At 34.7% G+C, this 20,434-nt stretch overlaps 1 protein-coding gene and 1 long non-coding RNA gene across 11 annotated transcripts in view; one reads left to right on the forward strand and one right to left on the reverse strand.

The window, feature by feature from the left end:
- mub (poly(rC)-binding protein mub) overlaps positions 1 to 20,434 on the forward strand; it is a 120,380-nt gene that overhangs the window by 44,124 nt on the left and 55,822 nt on the right. For 4 of the 10 annotated variants that reach the window (XM_018006968.2, XM_089467697.1, XM_018006969.2 and 1 more), the window contains exon 1: positions 5,635 to 6,093. The exons of 2 other annotated variants lie outside the window; for them this stretch is intronic. The gene's annotated coding sequence lies outside the window, so the exon portion shown is untranslated. Of the gene's footprint in view, positions 1 to 5,633; positions 6,094 to 16,959; positions 17,021 to 20,434 lie in introns of those variants that run through there. 4 more of the 10 variants (XM_018006973.2, XM_018006975.2, XM_089467693.1 and 1 more) reach the window with 3 other exon arrangements.
- LOC149269337 (uncharacterized) lies at positions 6,990 to 7,918 on the reverse strand. Its single transcript, XR_016269858.1, has 2 exons — positions 7,553 to 7,918; positions 6,990 to 7,479 (listed from the first exon to the last, which is right to left on the reverse strand). It is a non-coding gene; the product is annotated as an uncharacterized LOC149269337 (long non-coding RNA).

Below are 20,434 nucleotides of genomic sequence, written 5' to 3' on the forward strand. Positions count from 1 at the left end.
TGAGTATATTGGCTTTGTGGTAATTATCTATTGCCGTCCTCCTTGCTGTCCTTTCGTCTTTTCGTAGGAATGTAAACCTTTTGTATAACCTCTTCTGCTAGAACGTCAAAGTTTTCCTAATTTACGCCCCTTGAGGGCGTGGCAAATCGTCAGGTCGATCTGCGAGCATTTTGGGCCGTGAATGAGTATTCTGCAGTCGTTAACGGCCGACTACTCACTAAGTTTTTTTTTCTTTTATCGTTTTTTGACATTGTTCAGCCACGCCCCCATCCGTGTTGCAGTCCCTATAAACCTTTTGCTTTGTTCAATGTGCAGCTGCAGAAGGGAAAACTTAAATAACTTTTCAAGTTGAAGCTGAAGTTTTTGCATTCGCAGACTTCTCTTAAATCCTATCGCTTATTATATAATGTATATATTATAATATATATATTTCAGAGCCTGGCAGCTCGACTCTGTTCACATTTTAAGAGATAGGCAAAACATTAAGCGGATTAGTTTTGCTTAGTTCACCAACAGCCAGGTGAGCCATTAGTTCTGTCTCGTCCTTCGTCTGGCTCTGGCTCTAGCTCTGGCTCTGGGCAAAGTCCATTTCCTTGGGCTTGGTCCACTTCAGCTAGTTATAAATTGTTGGCTATTAGTTTAATGAACTTGTAGATTCTTTGGCTGCCAGCGTCTGAGGCGGGCATCTCCGTTTGCTTGACTGGCCAAGGTTAAGGAAATAAGTCGAAACGAGACCCCAATTTCCCCCCAACCACCCACCGAACCCAGCTTTAGCTGAGGGTCAAATGGTTTTCACAATTGGCTTAGCAATTGGACTTGGCATATTTTGTGGGAATTATTTCAATTTAGTTAAATTTGGAGCACATGTTATTAATGGGTGAGCCGCAAATGAGGTGGGAAATCGGTCTAACTGTACTTGGTTTATTATAGAAAACTATTTTAAATTAGTTTAGATTTAGGCAGAGTTGAGTGAATGAGAAATTTTTTTTTTAAATTTAAAATTAAGATTACTTGCTAACCCATATTATTATATGTATGGATATTAATTATAGTATTTTGTTTTTAATTTATATTATATTTATAAATATTTATATTATTTGTAGTTATTATAGATTATTGTTTTTTTTTTTTTTTTTTTAATTTTTCATTTAAAATTAAGATTACTTGCTAGCCCATATTATTATATTAATGGATAATAATTATAGTATTTTTTTTTTTTTTTAATTTATATCATATATTATTATTTGTAGTTATTAGAGATTATTGTTTTTTTATTTATCTTTTTTTTTAATTTAAAATTAAGATTACTTGCTAGCCCATATTATTATATTTACGGATAATAATTTTAGTATATATTATTATTTTTTTTTAATTTATATTATATTTATATTATATTTGTAATTATTATAAATTATTGTTTCTATTCCGAATTCACAGTTTCTTTGGTAGATAATGTCTACTAGTAAATAATATGTGTGTATTTATTATATATTTTAAAAGCTCTATCAAATCATTTTTTATCAGCTCATTTAAAGGATATCTGCAAGTCCATCAACTACTACTATACAAAAAATCAGCCTACTATCTAGAATATTTTTGCACGTGTTTAATTTTATTTTAAATATAATTTTACTTTAATTGTATTTGATTTTGAATATATTTTATAAACAAATATATATCAATTTTATATTTTTTTTAGTTTATTAATAGGTAAAAATTATTTGGCTAAATAATCAGGCAAAAGCCAACGGCATTTAATTTAAAATAAATTATGCTTTATGACTTATACTTATACTTATAATAAAATAGCATAGCATATCGATAGGTTTAATACCTCTTGCAAACATATGTATATATATATATATATATATATATATATATCGGAAATAGCATCCTTCCTGTTTGATCAATCTGCCAATGTGCCGAAATGATTCAGTTGATATAAATATATATACAAATATATACATTCTTATTTGATAAGTATTTGTAAACATTTAAAAGTCTATATATATTTTTATACCCTGAACCCATTGAAAATGGGAAATCAGGGTATAATGGTTTTGTTGAAATGTATGTAACAGGCAGAAGGAGGCGTGGCAGACCCCACAAAGTATATATATTCTTGATCAGGGTGACGAGCTGAGTTGATTTGGCCCTGTCCGTCTGTCTGTCTGTCCGTCTGTCCGTCTGTCCGTCTGTCCGTCTGTCCGTCTGTCCGTCTGTCCGTCTGTCCGTATGTTTGAACGCGTCGATTTCCGAAGATATAAGAGCTAGAGACTTCAAATTTTTTGTAAAATGTTCGTAATTACAGCGCGGATATCGAGTTTATCATTAAAATTCGTTAACTCATCCCGATCTTTTTTTATCGATGAAAAACCTTATCGAAAACCAGTTATAAAATTATATCTTCTACACCTTTATTGCTAGAGTCTCCAAATTTTTAATGTATGCTTATATGCAATTTATACAATTTCGGTTTTTGTTAAAATTTACCCCCCACCTCTAAATTCACCCCCTCACCCTCACTTTTGTAAAACGCGTATTTCAAATACTAGAGACTTGTGCTTTGGCAATTACATGCATATTCATGTTATAATCATAATCTGAAAGTTTCATGAAGATCGTACGTCCACAAAAAAAGTTATTAAACAATTAAGTTCTCATAGTAAGCGCACACTGCAGCCCATGCGTGTTTATGCGTGGGTGCTTGTATGTATATGTGTTTGTGTATGTGTGTGTGTTTCTTGTGTAAGCTGAAAGACGCGAAAAATTATTGAAATAGCTAGCACTCCAAGGGTTCAGGGGATCTCGTAGTCGAGCAGTCTCGACTAGAGCTTTCTTACTTGTTTATATATATAATACATATATATGTATGTGTATATAATTCTATATTAATCCCCATATTGATTTTTGTATGAAAAAAAAAAACTGCCATGACAATTAGAGTTGATTCCAAATTCAACACGACCTAATTTTCGAAAAATTGTTGGCTGTCAAATGTTCGATGTGTGTGTGTATGTGTCTGCGTGTGGGTGTGTGAAGCACTGCCAAAACCTGTCTCACTTACACAGATAAAGGGAGGCAGCAGAAGAAGCAGCAGCTGCTCTGCCTCAGCTGGCAGCGCAAAATACAAACGCTTGCATTGAACTCACACACACACACACACACACACACACAAGCAGAGACAGAGTTAAGCTCAGCGAATTTATATATTGCCTACTTATGTGTATTGGTATGTGTGCTTGTGTATGTGCATACTCTGGCTCTGTGTGTATGTGTGTGTGTGTGTGTCAGCCGCCTATTGCCCACACAGAAAATGTGATTAAAATTTCATGCCCTTGTAAATGCAGATGAGCAAAAAGTGTAAATTAGCTTGTGTGTGAGAGAGTGTAGGAGTGTATGCATGTGTATGTGTGTTACCAGCGCACACACTCAAATCAGATTAATAATAATTTAATTAAATTCGCGTAGCTTAATGCACTTCGCTTGTAACATTCCTTTCTTCGTATTCTTCAATTCTCTCTCAGCCACTTTATCACTCACTCTCTCTCTCTCTCCCTCTGTCCCCATCTCTTTCCTGCTGCTTCCCTCACTCTTACTACTTGTGTTTTATTTTATTTTGTTTGTTAAAAATTTAATTAAGTTTTACACTTATCGCTGGACCAGGTTCAAAAGTTGCGCCTACGCAAATCAATTTATCCACCTTCCACTCTCCATCTCTCTCTAGCACACAGAGTGGCGCTGAATGCATTTTTATAGTACTCTCGCCCTCTTCTCCTCACCATCGCACTATGCCGCTCTTCCCGCTCTCCTTTGGCCATTCCCTTCTCCATCGGCCCTTCTCACTCTCTCACACACTCTGTCGCTCTATCTCTCTCCCACTCTCCCAGACTTTGTATAAATTGTTGCGTGTGACATTTAAATTTGTGCCACGCCCACAACGTGCGCCCAATTAACCCGCAGCTAACCAATAATATTTTTGCAGCATTTTTTTTGTAAATATTTTTTTTCCTATTTTTTTTTTTTTCATTTGTATATTTAACATTGAAAAAACAAAAACAGAAAGTAAAATGTATTTTTATTCAATTAATTGACTTTTGTGCTTATGTTTGTGCTCATCCTGATACACACACACACACACACACACACACATAGAGAGAGAGAGAGAGAGAGTTATACAAACACAGGTGAGGCTGTGCGGCGCGCAGGTGTTCACATAGCATTTAGCACTTGTACAATATTTTAATCTGATTTACGTGAAGCATATGAAATTATAATCCATTTGGGACTTCCTTTTTTTTGCGTTTCGTCTAAAAATGTGAATATGTATGCGTGTGCGTGTGCGAGTGATTGATGTACCTATAAATACCTCGTAAACAGTTAAAGAGTTTATCGCTTTTTTTTATTGCTTTCGATGGTTTCAATTCCAATTGGAATGGACATCAAATCCCAAGTTTACTTTTATTTATTTTATTTATAATATTATATTATTTATTATTATTTATTCTATATTATCTATTATCACAACTTTTATTATATGCCAACCTTGACTAAGTTTGCTTATTTTTCCAGGGTATCACAAAATATAGAAAAAATTGAAATTTTATTACAGTTCCTAACTAACTATTAAATTAAATACAAAAAAAAAAAAAAAAAAAAAAAAAAAAAAAAAAAAAATGCATATATTTCTTTACAATAAATATGCAGAAAAATTCCAAATAAATAATTCTATAAAGAGCTGAGAGGATTTTATCGAAACAAACATGTTTTTAATTTTTAGCGAATTAGAAAACTTTAAGCTCTGGCCCACGGCGGCATGAGCTGTACGGCTTTCTTTATTTTATTTTTTATTTTTGTTACATACATATATAATTTTAAAATATAAATTCCCAAAAATAGAGTCTTATGATTTACGAGAAATGTAAGCAAACACAAAAGCACGTATAAATTATTAAATAATTGTAGTTGTAATTATTCAATAGTTATTTGTGTCATCTGAGTTAAATACAAAAGTATTGTTGCCACGTGTCAATAATGCAATACAAGTTTAATGCAATGCAATATGTATATATGTATGTGTATACTAATTATACATACATACATACATACATATGCAATGTTGTAGATGATGTTGAATCTCGCGCATTTGATAAGCTCAAAACTTGGCAGCACTGTTTCTTTCCACAAATGCGACACTCAACACACATTGTCGAGTATTCACTCATAACGCTAGCTCACTCGGTGAAATGTGCTCAAACTATCTTAAAGCAGGACACCAACAAGCGTAAGCGAGATAACCATAGTGCCGTACAGCATATAAAAGAGCGCATAGACAATACGAAATATACTCAACTCTCCCTAACAGTCAGCTGTTAAGCTGCTCGGTTAACATTCGAGTGCATCCCCAAGCGTATGCAATGCAATTCGGTTAGCCCGTTTGCGCACTGTACACTGTACACACCACTCATTGTGCTCTCTATTTTAGCGGCGAGTTAACAGTTAGAGTGCCATGTTAGCCTAACAGCACTGCGGGTGGCGTACGCGCTCTCCTAACAGAGCGAAAGAGAGCGAGAGAAACGGAGAGCGCAATGTGCCAGCCCGTTTAGCTTGTTTGTTCTTATAAGAAAAACTGAGCGCGAAACTGAGTCATTTATAAAAATTTAATGGTGGTGTACGGTTCGTTCAGCTCGCAACGCGTCGCAACGTTTCGATTTGTTGGTCAGTGAAAAATTTCAGCAAATAAGGAAATTGTATTGTGCATAGCCTATTGTCGCCGCGCGTCGTGAATTACACTGTAACAAGTAAAAATACAAGCAATATACAACAAATTTTCAAAAAAAAACCAACAACAAACAAAAATAAAACCAAATAAAAGCGCGTCGCGTCTAAAATTGCAAATTGCGAATTGCAATACAAAGTCTGAAACGTGAAGCCGAAAAGCGGAGAAGAGAGCAGTGTACAAAAAAAAACAGCTATTCAAAGAAGCGGCAGAAACGCAAAACATACATAAAATACAACAAAAGCAACAATAATAGCAGAAACAACTACAACAACAACACTCAACAGCAACTACAGCTACAATTGAGAAAAAACGTGAGCGCAATTTTTTGTTTTACACTGAATTTGACTGCTGAACAAAAAATTTTTGAAGCAGCTTTTGTTGTCTTTGGTTTTGCTCTCTCATCGTTTATTTCACTATCTGCAAGTGTTGTGCAAAAAACTTAAAAAATACATATACGAGACTTTACAACTGTTTAATAAGTTTATTGTTTGTCAGTTTGATTAACAACAAATTAAGCATAATTAAGCGTTCTTTCTCTGTACCTTCTGTTCGCTCTCATCTTTGTAGGCAGCCGGCAAAGCCGTCGCGTGTTGCGTGCCTGTTTCAATGTGTATATGTGTGTGTGTGTGCGTTTCTATGTGAGTGCGTTTGTGGTGTATACAGTTTTTATGCGCTCGCTGGAGATGAGCATATAAATTGTAAATGTCTTTGGTAACGCATCCAAAAATATATTGAATTTAAAAATCAGTGCATATTTAGCAAAAATAAAAATGTTTTCATACTTCAAATGTATTTCATTCAGACTCAGATCTGGAAAAACAGGTCTTAAATAATTTGCATTGTTATTTCTATATGTATGAAATATACAAGTTATGACGCTCAAAATAAATTCGCATACTAATTTCATATTATATAAGAAATTTATATTATAAAAATATTTAATTTTGCCATGTGCCCGTGTTAAATTCATAAAACATCAATTTGAAAGGGAATTAGAAATTCGTTACACTCTTTGCGCTGCTCCTTTTTTTGAGTGCAAAACCAAAGACAGCATCCATATACACGTTCACTCACACACACATATCACATTCGCATTTAACATATTCGTCCCCACGCCGCTTGAAATTGATTTTTGTATGGCGGCGGCGGCGGCGGCGTCGCATTATTTTCTTATTTGCTTCTCACGTTTTGCTTTGCCTTAGCGCTCTTTGTTTTCTTCTTTTTGTTGTTATTTGCCTCCTTTTGTGCCTTGCATTCTTGGAACAGTCGCCGTTTACGCGCGCCTTTGAGTTTGCTGCTTGCTCTCTTGCGCAAGCCGCTCTCCGCTCTTTGCTCTCAAATGCTGTATAGCCGTTGCGTGCATGTGTGTGTGCGAGTCGCCTGTTTTTACATTGTACAACACTGGTTGGTTTACCAGTTGGGATTTATGTACATTTTCTAATTGGCGTGGGCAGCAATGCGCTCGATTTATTTATTTAAAAAATTTTTTTTGGCAACCCTTTCTCAGCCTTAATCATTTACGCTTGGTAACGCTTTATTCTTATCAGCCTACCATACAACAAACTGCAGAAACTTTTCTATGGGCTGCTGTCGTTGTTGCTGCATCTTCGCAGTCGCCTATAAAATTCAATTGTGATTACTTTTAAGGCGACGCAGCCGTCGCTGTCGCCGTCGTCGTTGTTGTTGTCGTCGCTTCGCTGCACTTGAAAAGAGACAGATTTGAATTTGAATTTACACCCGTCTCGACTCTCTGCCTGCTCATTCACTCACTCTCTCGCGCTCAGTCTTTCTTTCATTCCACCTTTCATATTCCGTTGACTTGGTTCGGGGCTTTGCACAAAGCTCAAGCTCAGGCGTTTGCTTTGTTGTTTAGATTTTTGTTGCTGCTGCTGCTGATTCCTAGTCATATACAAATCATTTACACTTGGCACGCTCACCAAACTTGAGCTGGTAACAACAAAAACACACACATGCATACATGCACACACGCACACTCTGGTAGGCAAACCAGAAATCTCCGAGAATCCAATTCGATTTATTTTAAGAACATTGTATGTTGAGTACCAGAAATTACTGACCAAACAGAATAACAGACAGAAAACAAAACTAGTTCTGATGAAAGCTTTAGCTGGGATTTATAACTGTAGTTGTATGGTGATTTACTGGGCATTGGAAAATACTTCTATTCAATTTGGATGATTGCTTTTATTTTCAATATGAATTATTATGCAAGATAAATAATTTACTTATACTTAAAAGTTTTATTTATTTATTTTTGTAATTTTTATTTTTGATTATTTATGTGTTTTAAAATTAAGTTGACTATTTATTTTTATTACTTTGAATTTATTTATTTTTTGTTTTTTAATTTTTTATGACTAGATAATTTATTTATTTAGCGTTCATATTTAAGCTAAATATATTTATTTAAACAGTATTATTTTATTTTCTAATCAAGCCACAATTAATAACTTTTTCCCATGAATTTTAAGCTCACACATACACACACACACATACAAGTGTCTTTTCTTCGTTTTTGTATAGGCTTTTATCAGTTATTTGTTTTGCGTACATGATATTCAGCTGCTTGTGCCGCCCATTTACCGCCCGAATTGCTGCTGGTGTGCTCTGCTTCTGTTTGTGCTGCTTCTTCTTCTTTTTTTGCTTTGCAGTTGCAATTGCTTTGACGTGTTCGCTTTATGTTGCATTTTCTACTTTGCGTTTTGCTGCTGCTGCGCTGCGGCTGCACTGCTGCTGCTGCTGCTGCTGCTGCTGCTTTTGCTCTCTTTTGCATTCCTTCGTTCGCACTGTGCCTATTTGGAGCTTTTTTTTTTATAAGTTTTTATTTTTGATGCACACACGCCGCTTTGTCGCCTGCTTTTCTTTTTTGTCTGGTATTTCGCATGTCTGTGTGTGAGTGTGTGTGCGCGAGCATTTTCTTTGCTATTTATACTCTGTTCGAACAGGCATATGAGTTTGATGTATTGTAATTACCATTTGTTTAAAGAGTATCAAAAGGGGTTTGCATTTATTTATATATATTCTATATAATTGTAGCATTAATCAAAATATATATTAAACAAGTTAAGATTAAGTTAAATTAATGTCTTAAAAGGAACACAAAATTATTTCAATAAAATAGTCCGATATTTTCGAGACCGCCCAATTCACAGACATTATAAATATACAGCACATATTGCACTATGATAAGATAAAAAGTGTTAAAGGAAACTTAAACTAAGTTATGAATAAGCTTTAGAGTAGTTATCATCTAAATAATGTTTTATAAAAAGCGAAAATGAATAATGTCAGGAAAATATTAGTAAATGCAGCGAAAAAGAATAAGAAATAATGAGAGCGAACGAGAGATAAGCAATGTGGAGTATTTGCTGGACCATGCAATTTATTATATAAAATATATGTATGTATATGTTTATATATGTATGTATTTATATATGCAGAATTTATATCAGAATTTTAGATTAATTTTGCTTCATAGTCAAATCGGCTGCTATTTTGCATATGTAGGGTATTGCGCAGTCAGTCTTCTTGGCTGCTGTTACTCATTTACTTTACGCTGTCGCTTCGCTCGTTCTGCTGCGTTGAATTTCAACCTGCCAAACGAACATAAAACGTACGAGCGCGGGGGAGGAGGCGGCGGAGTAGGTAGCTGTAAGTGACGATGCATGTGTGTGTGCGTCTCTCTCTCTCTCTCTGTGTGTGCGTGTGTGCACTCGCTATCAGATTGGTAGCTGTACTTTGTTGCATTTTTGCTGTTGCAATTTCTAACTGGTTGGGCATGGGCTTTGGCTTAGTCTCGTCTTAGTCTCGTCCCACCTCCCTTCTCTCGCTGTCTCTGTCTCGCACAATTTCTCTCTATTTGATTCTTATTCTTTGTTTTCTACTCATTGCCGTCGTCTGTAGGCCGTTGACGTTGCTGAATTGCATTGAGTGGCGTTCCTCTTTGTCTGGCCACCCGCTTCCCCTCCCCGTTTTATCAGACACGCCCCCGTCCCCAACGCTCGCGCGCCCCCTTTTATTGTTGACCCTGCGCGCCACTTATTGCAGTTTCCTCTTGCTTTCTGCATTTCTTTTGCTTCGAAGCCCCACAGCGCAAAGTACTCAACCCGTTTATTTCCATTTTTTCTTTCTTGTTCTCCACAGCTCAGAGCTAAAGTGGGGTGTACCTCCCACTCCCAATCCCAGTCTCGCCCTCTCCCTGTCTCTCGCACTCTCCCCCGCCCTGTTTAGATGTGGGCGTAGGCTGTATTATTGCTGCCTCTGAGCACTTAACCGCGTTCCGTCTTTTGTGTGTGTGCGTGAGCTTTTTTGTATGTTTTGCTGGCTGCATTTTTCACACCAGCCAACAGCAGCGTCAGCACCACAGCACCACCAGCACCACCGTAACCAGCAAACCACCTGACCGGCCAAGAATTGACGTTGCGCCTTCTCCTTTTCCGGTCGCGCCGTCGTCGTCGTCGTCGTCGTCGTAGGCTCGCAAATGTCATTTAGACGATGGGCAGCAGCAGCAACAACAACAACAGCAGCAGCGGCGACGGCGGCTACAAATCTTGCCCCCAGTCTAGTGAAATATGCAACGCAAATGTAATCATTATTGATTTTGTGGCCAGCCTGCTTACCCATGCAAAAAGCCCTTCACTCCGCTGCTGCTACTTACACTGAGCGAAATGAGTGCACTCTAGTAACTAGCATTAAAATTATAAATTGGAATGCAAAATTGCTGTTAGACGAAGCTTATATTGATGGGTATATAGACAAGTTCATAAGTTCAGCCTTTGGGCTTACTCAGTGATTCAGCTAATTAATAGAATTTATTTATTATTTCTGAAAATTATTCCAGAACTTTGCACAAAAACTAAATTTTTATTTAAAATTTTTATTATAAATAATTTTTATTGATTAGTTGTTAAACATTTCCATTTTAAACGGTAATAATTTAGTTAAATTTATATTAGTAATTCATTTATAATAGTTATTTCGAATTTATAGAACCTGACAAATTTTAAAGAGATTTTCATTCCAAGCTTAAATTGAAAATTCTAAAATTTGAAAAACAAAAGTATAAAATTCCTTTATAATTTTTATGTTATTTGTATTTGTATTTTATTTTATTTCTTTGATTTTTTTTTTTATTTTTATTTTCTTTAAGTTATTTATTTTTATTTAATTATTTATATTTTTTATTCAATCAACAAAGTCCTTTTAAGGCATTAGATAATATGGTTCATCCAATGTTAGATTTGAAGTCTTTAAAGTCTAGTTTAGTACATTCATTTCTCTCAGTGTCGTCCATATCTTTTTCTATTGATTTACAAAGCATTTGTACTTTATAAATAAGTAAACCGTTTTCAAGTAAACTTGCTAATGAAATTACATAACATTAGCATTTGGAAACACACGCACACACTCATTAATTTCTCGCTGTGCATTCGCAATCGCAATCGCATTTAAAGTTGAAGTCAAAGTCTCTCCCTCTCCCTCACACCTCACACTCGCAATGGGGCTGCGCTCACATTAGTATGGCAGATTATCCAGGGCTGTCAGGTCGCTTGCTGTTGGCCGTTGGCTGGTGGTCGTTGGCTGTTGGCTGCTTAAATATGCAAAACGTTGCTGCTCGTTGGCTATTTGCGGCCGGAAAAGCAACAACTTTAAGGGTCGTTGGCGGGAGGGGCGCCCCGAGTCGAGAGACGTGAGGCAAACGCTATGTTTGGCTGAAATAACTGCGGGTCTCGCTGACTGACTGCCTGCCTAGCTGACTGGCTGACTGGCTGACTGTCTAACTGCCTGGCCGACGGGCTGTCCCTGTGCGAGGTTGCACGGACGCGGGACACTCTCTTGACTCACACACATTAGAAATTTAACAGGTTAATGTCCAGAGTCGTAAACGAAACCATTTATTTATGCCATTTGCACGACGGCATTTTCGGCAGGACTTGAACTTGCGGAATGTATCCTCTGCTCGTAATTTACATAATATATATGTATATACGTACATATATATATGTACATTATACGTAGATATATCTGCGCCTGCTACTCTAACTCACACAAGCTTATGCTGTAAAAGAATCATTCGCGCAAGCGAGACAGAGCGAGACAGCAAGACAGCAAGACAGCTTGCAAGAGCTTTGATAATAACTGCGGCCACCCCGTTCGTTTATCAAAGCAAAGCTCGTCTTCTCACTCCCATTTAATACTCAGCTCTTGTTACGAGCATATGATGCGTGCCATAAGCTATGCTCATATATGTATATATGCACACATGTATAGAGCGAGCGCCCCATAGCTGTCAGATTTGTCAGTCATAACTGTCTGGGAGCATAAGGCACACACACATATACACACACACACACACATAGGAAGTTACATGCGATCCATGGGTGCTTACAAGCACAACCAGAACATGAGTAGCGCCCAGCAGCTCGTTTCAAGTTACTCGAGATCTACAAATGATTAGAGTAATATAATTAGTGTACAGTAATTTATGTTTAGATTTTAACTAAATCGATCAAATTTAATTTCTTTGAACTATTTGAAAGTCTCTACATAGAAATGTTAAATGAATCTATGTTAAGATGTATATGTTAATAATGAATGTTAGCTTTCAAAAGGGGAAGCAATGTGCTCTTGGTCGTTATTCACTGTCCAATACTCAAGTTTCAGGATTACCTTTCTCTAGCATCATCATTAATAGTATATAATATAATAATAATATTATATGCTAGTATATAATAAATACTAAATATATATAATAATATATATAACTACAATGTAATTCAATAATATAATAGATAAATAATTCAAGTAATATAGAGTATATTCAAAATAAACTTTAGCCAATTTATATTCCAGATTTCAACTCTGCTGAGTAGATTAGTAAAAGTTTTCATGTCTGGCGAATATTATCCAACAAACAAATATACTCTTATTCACTAACTGAACGCGCATAAAAATCTATAATTAAAACTAAATTCGCAAATTTGATATTGTTTCCCTAATAGTCGTTTTATTTAGTTCAATCTGTTTTTTATGGCTCATTTATTCGTCTACAGTAGATATGCAATATGTGTGTTTATTGCTATACACACACATGCAGTCTTTCTCTCTCTCTCTCTCGCTCTCTCTCTCTCTCTCTCTCTTTCGTTCTCTCTCTATTTTTCACACAACTATAACAATCGTTTGTCCGAATCCCTTGGAAAGTGCAAAGCTGAATTGAAGCACATTTGGACATTGGCTTATCGTAAACGCATCTGCACACACGCAATCAGCCATAAATGGATTTTGATGACTTACGGCTGCAGTTGGAAATTCCATAAAAAATTTCCATTAATTCTTTGGATCTATTTTTACATTATTAGTGCAAGGCATAAACAGAATTCAGCATCCATCATCGGCAGACGGCAGCATCCAACTGCAATCAGTTGAGCATTCAGGCATTATCTGACTCTTAACCAGTTACGAATAGCTTGACTATTTCTAGGAATCTCTGTTGCTGTTGCTAACTGCACTGACAGCAGCAGCAGCAGCAGCAGCAAAGCCAAACCAAGATCCATTGATTTTTCCCTTAGCTGTCAGCTTTTCCATTTTTGTCAACGCCTGCATCTGCAAACAACCTTATTTGGCCAAGTTAAAAATATATAGAAATAAGTAATAACGTTGCAGTCGGGCATTACCGATTACAGAATAGTCATTCACGGCTCAAGTGCTCACAGATTCGATTTCGATTTGCCACTATACATTATTTACAAAACCAATATACTCATTTTACTTACGTAAATCCGCTTAGTAAATGGAAAAACTTTAAATATTTTTTATTTTTTATTTTCCTCCAAAGCTAAATCCAATTTGTCTACACAATGACAATGTCTATTTTTTCTTGCTTGTCTGTCAGCAATTGAAATCGAAAACGAATAAAAAAAAAAATCAATTTGGTATTTTATTTGTATTATTTTTTTTTAAGCTAAATGCAAATGTCAACGTATCAATTTCTGTGTCGCCTTTTTTGTGTGTCCAACCTGTTCATATTTATGAGCATTTATTTTTGCTTATTATAATATTATATACACCGACAAGGCGGCGATCTCGTTTGTGTATTAACTACAATAAGTTGATCGAAATTCCCCCAAGCAACAGAAAAAAAGAAGCCGAAAACCAAATACACACAAAAAATATAAATTATAAAAATGTAGAGTGGGCATATCAAAGTGAGCCATAGTATGTGACAAGTGAGAGAGAAATATGGTTTAAAGTAATTTTTAGTGGTTAATAATTAGTTGAATTTGGGTTAAGCTGGCGATTGTTAAGTTAACTTAATATATAAAAATCAGCTTTTATTTCATGTTCATATATTACAGCTTTAACTGCAGGGTATTTTCGTCTCTATCCACTTTGTTTATCTCTCGCTTTAAAGTCTGTTCATTATTAGCTCATTTATAAATTGCTCGAAAATGGGGCGTATCGATTTGCTAAAGTTGCTTGCCTGATTGAGTTGATTAGCTGATAAATGAACTCGGAACATTTTTAAGAGATTTGTGTGAGAAGCAAAAATTAAAAATATAAACGAATGAGCAACAAAAAATGAAATGAAAGATTAAAAATTCAATGAATAAGTAATAAATAATAAATACATAAATTGAATATTCATTTAGAATTAATAAAATAAATATTAATTTGTTTTCAATATAATCAAATTTCACTCAAAAGTTATTTAATTTTAGTATAAAATAATTTGAATTAATAACAAAAACTATTTATTTATGATATACTGAACTTCTGCTCAAATAGAATTATTTATAAGGTTTATTTTTATTCATGATCATATGATAGTTAAAGTATGTATTTAGCTAAAAATATTTGAATATTTAAATACCAATTTAAATTACTTGTTTTTTCTTTTCAATTTCTCATTTATTAATTATTGAACCCCCAGTTGCGTTTTGTTTCCCCGTTTTGCTATTCGAGTAACTAAACAAATATTTATTTTCCCACTTTATACATTGTGCTTTTTATGATCAATACATTTTCTGTTTATTTATTTATTTATTATTGTTTCTGCTCGTTTTTTGATTTATTAAAACATTTGTCTTGTTATTAATTAGCTGAAATGCAAGTATCTGACGCATCGAAATATCATTTAAACGATCTGCCCACATGCTTTGCCTCTTTCTCGCTCTGTCTTGCACTCACTCACCCGCTCTCTCTCCCTCTCTCCGTCTCTCTCTGCTGTGCTGTGCTGTTGCTAATCTCATTAGATGTTATTGTACTCAAATGGGTTTCCAGCATTTGTTTTTGCTCCATGCGCGCTCTCTCTCCCTCCCTCGCTCTCTCTGTTGATATAGGTTCTAGTGAGATGTTTGACTGCATATACATATTTGTGTGTACGTGTGTGTGTGTTTGTATGTCTGTATATTTGCTTTATTTTGTTTTTATTAACCGAATTTCGCCTTAGTGTTTATGTAGTTGCTCTGGGGCTAAAGCGCTTTGGCCGCGGTGTAGGCATTTTCATTCATTCAACCAAATGTTGTTGTTGTTGCTGGTATTGTTGTTGTTTTTGGTATTGTGTACATAGTATGTGTTATGTTATTATCATTAGCTTGTCGTGCTGGTGTTGCTGTTTGCTCGTTCGCACTCTCTGGTTCCTCTCATCAACAGCAGCAGCCTCTGTCGCTGCTTCTGCCTCTGCCTCTGGCTCTGAGCATCATCTGGCCAACAAGTTCATTAACTTTTGTTTGCCGCTGCCGCAGCGGGCGAAATAATTTGTCAAATATTTTGTCGGACATGCGATTTATAAATTATGCTTTTGATTTGATTTTTCTTTCTTGTTTTTTCGATTTGGCAAAGATTTTGATTCATTGGATTTCATTTTTCTTTTCCATTATACTATAGCCATCTCGTCTGGGTTTTATTGACCTATATGGCAGTGGATCTGTTATTTCTATTTTGCGCTCGTCCGGTTATTTAGCCAGATTTGCCACATTTACTATATTTGCTACATTTTGCTGGTTAACTCTTGTCTTGTTTTTGATTAGCACTCGATATGTCTGTACGTCTGTCGATCTGTCCGTCTGTCGTCGCCGCTTCTGATATAGACGGACGCCTGACTTACTTGACTACCTGTTGTGCCGGTTTACTTATTTTTGGGGCTACCAGTTCCGTTTCAGCATCGTTTAGCGCCTGACGTCGAAATCAAATAAAAAAAAAATGTATCTCAAAAAACGAAACAAAAATGTGATGAAAATATATAAAGTAGCGGTTCAATATCATCATCGTTGCCTAGAGACTCAATTCGAAACTATTCGTTTCCTTTTGCTTGTCTTTTGGACACTGTAATTTTCTCATTTCCTGCACAAACAAGTGAAGATTTTCCATGCTATTAAAAACCAGTTTTCTCTAAATGCAAACAAATTGCTGGAAAATGGGAAGAAAATTTTGCATAAATTGTTTGACCGTTGAGCTTTGAGCAACAAATACAAACACAGTGGAATATATATTTAAATTATAAAAATATATCGAATTAAAAAATATTTACAAAATATATTTTAAATATATTTTGTTGTATTATTTTTATATTTTTTGTTTTTTATTGGATATGCAATAATTAATAATCAATAATTTTATTCTTTAAATATATATAGACAGCTATTTTTCATAACCTTTTGGTACAATTTTGTATCTTTATAAAAAATTATAAGTTTTTTAAACCTTTTATTTAAATAATAATAATAGTAATAAAATTTGTTTGATGCATTTATTTATTATTCATTATTCATGTTGGTTATGCATACAAAAAAAAAAAAAAAAAAAAAAAAAAAATATGCATAACAAAAATAAAGTTAGTTCTTCAAATATTTTTGAATATTTATACAACATATGTATATATATTTTTTTAATTTTATATTTTTTTCGTTGCATTTGGCTTTAATATGTATTTATTCATTGAAGTACAACTTTTGCACACAAAAACAAGCGCAAACGTTTTATGCAAAATAGCTGAAATGCTTCCGCTTTAGTTTATTTATTTTGGGGCTTGGCTTTTAGAGGCAAACATTAAAAAAATAAAAATAAACAAAATTAAAAAAAAAAAAAAAGACAAATATGAATGAATAACTGAATTTTAAACTAATTTTTGCTTTTTGTTTTTTTGTTGTCTTCCGCAGGTATGTTTTCTATGCATTGATCTTTGTTTCCTGAAGAAGCTAACAACAATTAGTGATGTGTGTAAGTTTTAACACATTTGAATATGAATGTGCCTATCCCATTAATACAACAGCTAGCTGAGCTTTATAGCCCGGGTGGGCGAATCGATTTTCAGGTAGCCATATATTAATTAACCCGGGCGGGCTGTCGAACAGATGTTTTTTGTTCGTGTTAGTTTAAAGATTCATCAATTTACTCAGCTCCAACCGTAGCTAAATGACGGACTGACTGACTGATTGACGGACGTGCAATAGGTTAATAAGCTTTGACTGACCTGGCGGCGGGAATTCTTTAGCAAATCGTTGAGCTCTGATCGAATAAATCACAACTAAAAGAGAAATCGACCCAAATGTTGTTGCTAATGATGTTGCTTAGTTCGTTTTTTTGGTTTTTTGGCGCCATAATTGGGCAAACTTAATAGAAAATTAAGAAAATGTTAGATACTAAATATAAAGCGACTATTTATAGTACATGAACTTATGCACAGATTTCTGTTGTACATCTAAATGTGCCTTAAGAGGAATTTAGTTTAGTTTTGCAGACGTTTACTTTGCGTTTATGTACAGTATATATATACACATATTGTGTATATATTTATAAGAAGATAAATATATCTCAAGATTTCGACTAGAGACTACAGTTTTGCGCAAGTGACTGAAAAGAATTACTTCCTATTTTCGCAATTGATATACTGTTGGCAAATAAATAATTTTGAAAATAAAAAAAAAAAAAAAAATGTTTTCAAAGGGTTAAATATCTAATTTCATATAGTGTTCTGATTGCTTTGATGAGACTTATATTTATACATAACTATTAGTACAATTTTTTAGTCTTAAAAGTACAAAAAATAGTGTACAATTTTATACATTAGAAATAAAAATCAATTTCACTTTCTATTTATTTTATCAGTTATTTTCCCCACCAACTGTCATATCAATATTTCAGTTCATTGATCTCGCTTAACTTTGCTTCTCACTTGCATCTATGTTTCTCTCAATCTCTCGCATTGCCCTTATTTATGACCTCTAGATTTCTGTCTTTTAAAATCTTAGCTCTTTGTAGTTTTTTTACACCAATTTTCCATCAAGTTTCTCTGGCAAATTAACTTCGTTCAATTAAATTCAATAACAGCCAAAAAAAAAAAAAAAAAGAGAAGAAAATTATAACTAGTTTCTCTGTTGCTGCTAACAATTTCCGTTAAACGCTGCACTTAAGAAAATGTTGCCGTCAAGGAAGTTGATTATTTTCCGCCAGTTATCTTTGTTCTCTCTCTCTCGCGCTGTATCTCTGTCTCTTTTGCACAATCAATGCCCTGAGCTGCGGTTTGTTCTTTATTTCTTGTTAAAGCATATACATTTTATTTCTAGCAAATAAATATCATAAGACCGTTGACAGCCTTCGAACAGCGAAAATTCATCTCCGGCTTTGGTTGGCTTTCTTTTCAGCCACAGCCAGAGCCAGAGCCAAAGCCAGAGCAGCAAGAAAAACTAGTTTTTTCTTTCTTTCTTTCTTTCGTTGGCTAACGTTTTCGGTATTTTCTTTTTGCTATTTTTCCAATAGTTGGTAAAACTCTCATTACACACTACATACTTGGGCTAAAAACTTTTCTGCGGTTGCACTGCGCCACCAGCAGCAGCAGCAACAGCAGCAACACATCAACCAGCATCAGTTGCTGTGGTAGCAAACTCTCGTATCATGTCAGTCAGTCTCTGGTCCATTCGTTTTGGATCTGTCGTGTCTAAAAGTTTTCCATCATAATCTACTTAACTTTTGCTGCAATCAATTGCAGTCTTGTGATGTTGCTATTGTTGTTGTTGTTGTTGTTGTAGCTGTTGTTGTATGTGTCGCCTCATTGCATTTGAATTGCAGAGCCTCTACAAACTCTGCTACAGCTCTGCGCTCACCCATACACATATATATGTATATACATATACATATATCTCCTTTGTATAGATACAATAGACCAAGAAGAGCCTCGAGCGATGTCTGCCTATATTTCCCAGTATTGCGTTAATAGAAAAGTTGTTGGAAGTTTTTGCCGATGCTGCTGCGGATGCTGCGTATGAAAACGGACGTGTTCTTATCTTTTAGTAGCACAGAGGTGCAAGAAGTGAGGTGGAATGGCGTGGCTGTAACATTTTACAGAATGGCCTGCCAACCTGTCCCACTGTCAATCAGCAACAGCAGCCACAGCTGCAGACTTTGCTACAAGTTTTGCTCTAACAGGCACACGAATACAGAGAACGTTATAGATACAATATCTTAAAGATGCATTGAAGCGTAATTGCACTTACCTATCAAAGCAATAGCAAGCTCTCACTCTCCCCGCTTCCTTCTCCCTTACTCTCTCTCTCTCCCTCTCTCTCTCTCTCTCTCCCTCTCTCTCTCTCTCTCCCTCTCTCTCTGCCTCTCTCAATCTGTCGTTCGTTCGCCCTATCTGAGTTGCTTTATCTGTGATTTTTGCTCACAACAACCTCATTTCGTATTGCATCGAAAATGCATTTTACTAACAATTGAAGCTTTTGTGTGCACAGTGTGCGCACAGTGGCACGAATGGAATGCTTAGTAAAGAATTTTTTATGTGTATTCGACTCCCACTGAAAAATATGTAGTTATATAATTTAAATTAATTTAATTTATATTTTGTTAAAGAATTATAATTCAAAATTAATTTACAGAATTTTCAATTTAAAATTTAAAAATACGTTAAATAATAAATTAGCTGCATATAATTATATAAAATATATTTAATATAACAAATTTTTAAATATTTTCTTTAAATTTTAATATTAAATTTTGTTGAATAGGATATATAAAATATTTATATACTGAAAATTTAACTAAAAATAAAAAAAGGTATTTTGCAAAAAAAATTAACTTTAATTTAAAATATTGAGAAAAATTAGAATTAAATAATAAATATTTTCGAATTAAGATTACATAAAAAAATAATTGCGGTTATTATTATTATTGGCTTGTTTATTATATAACTTTCAATAAATGCTAATTTATTTTTGCAAAATATTTATGCGATGTCAAATATTATTATATACATTAATTAATTTATTTACATTTACTTTTTCTTTTAGACATAGTATTTACATGTTTTTAAGAACTCCTCTCACTGCTGTTCGCTTCTGCTATTTTGTATATAAAGTTTTACTTAGAAGCAAACATTTTGCATTTTTATTGTTGCAAATGCCAATGCATTGTGCATTGTTCATTGTGCAACGTTTTATAAGCTAGTTAATTTTTGAAGTGCATTTACGAAATTGTGTTTCTGTCGGACTGGGGACTGAAAAACTGGGTCTGTGACTGGGGCTGGGCTTGGGTCAAGTTGTGTGTGTGTGTGTGACGAGGTGTGGGACGAACAGGCCCGCTTTGTACTTAGCTGCGGGCTCACCTAGATGTAACTGCAATTCTCTCTGAGCGTGT

This window comes from Drosophila arizonae, chromosome 4 (assembly GCF_054131065.1).
Source record: "Drosophila arizonae isolate 15081-1271.41 chromosome 4, UAZ_ARI_1.0, whole genome shotgun sequence".
In the NCBI taxonomy this organism is placed as follows: Eukaryota; Metazoa; Arthropoda; class Insecta; order Diptera; family Drosophilidae; genus Drosophila; species Drosophila arizonae.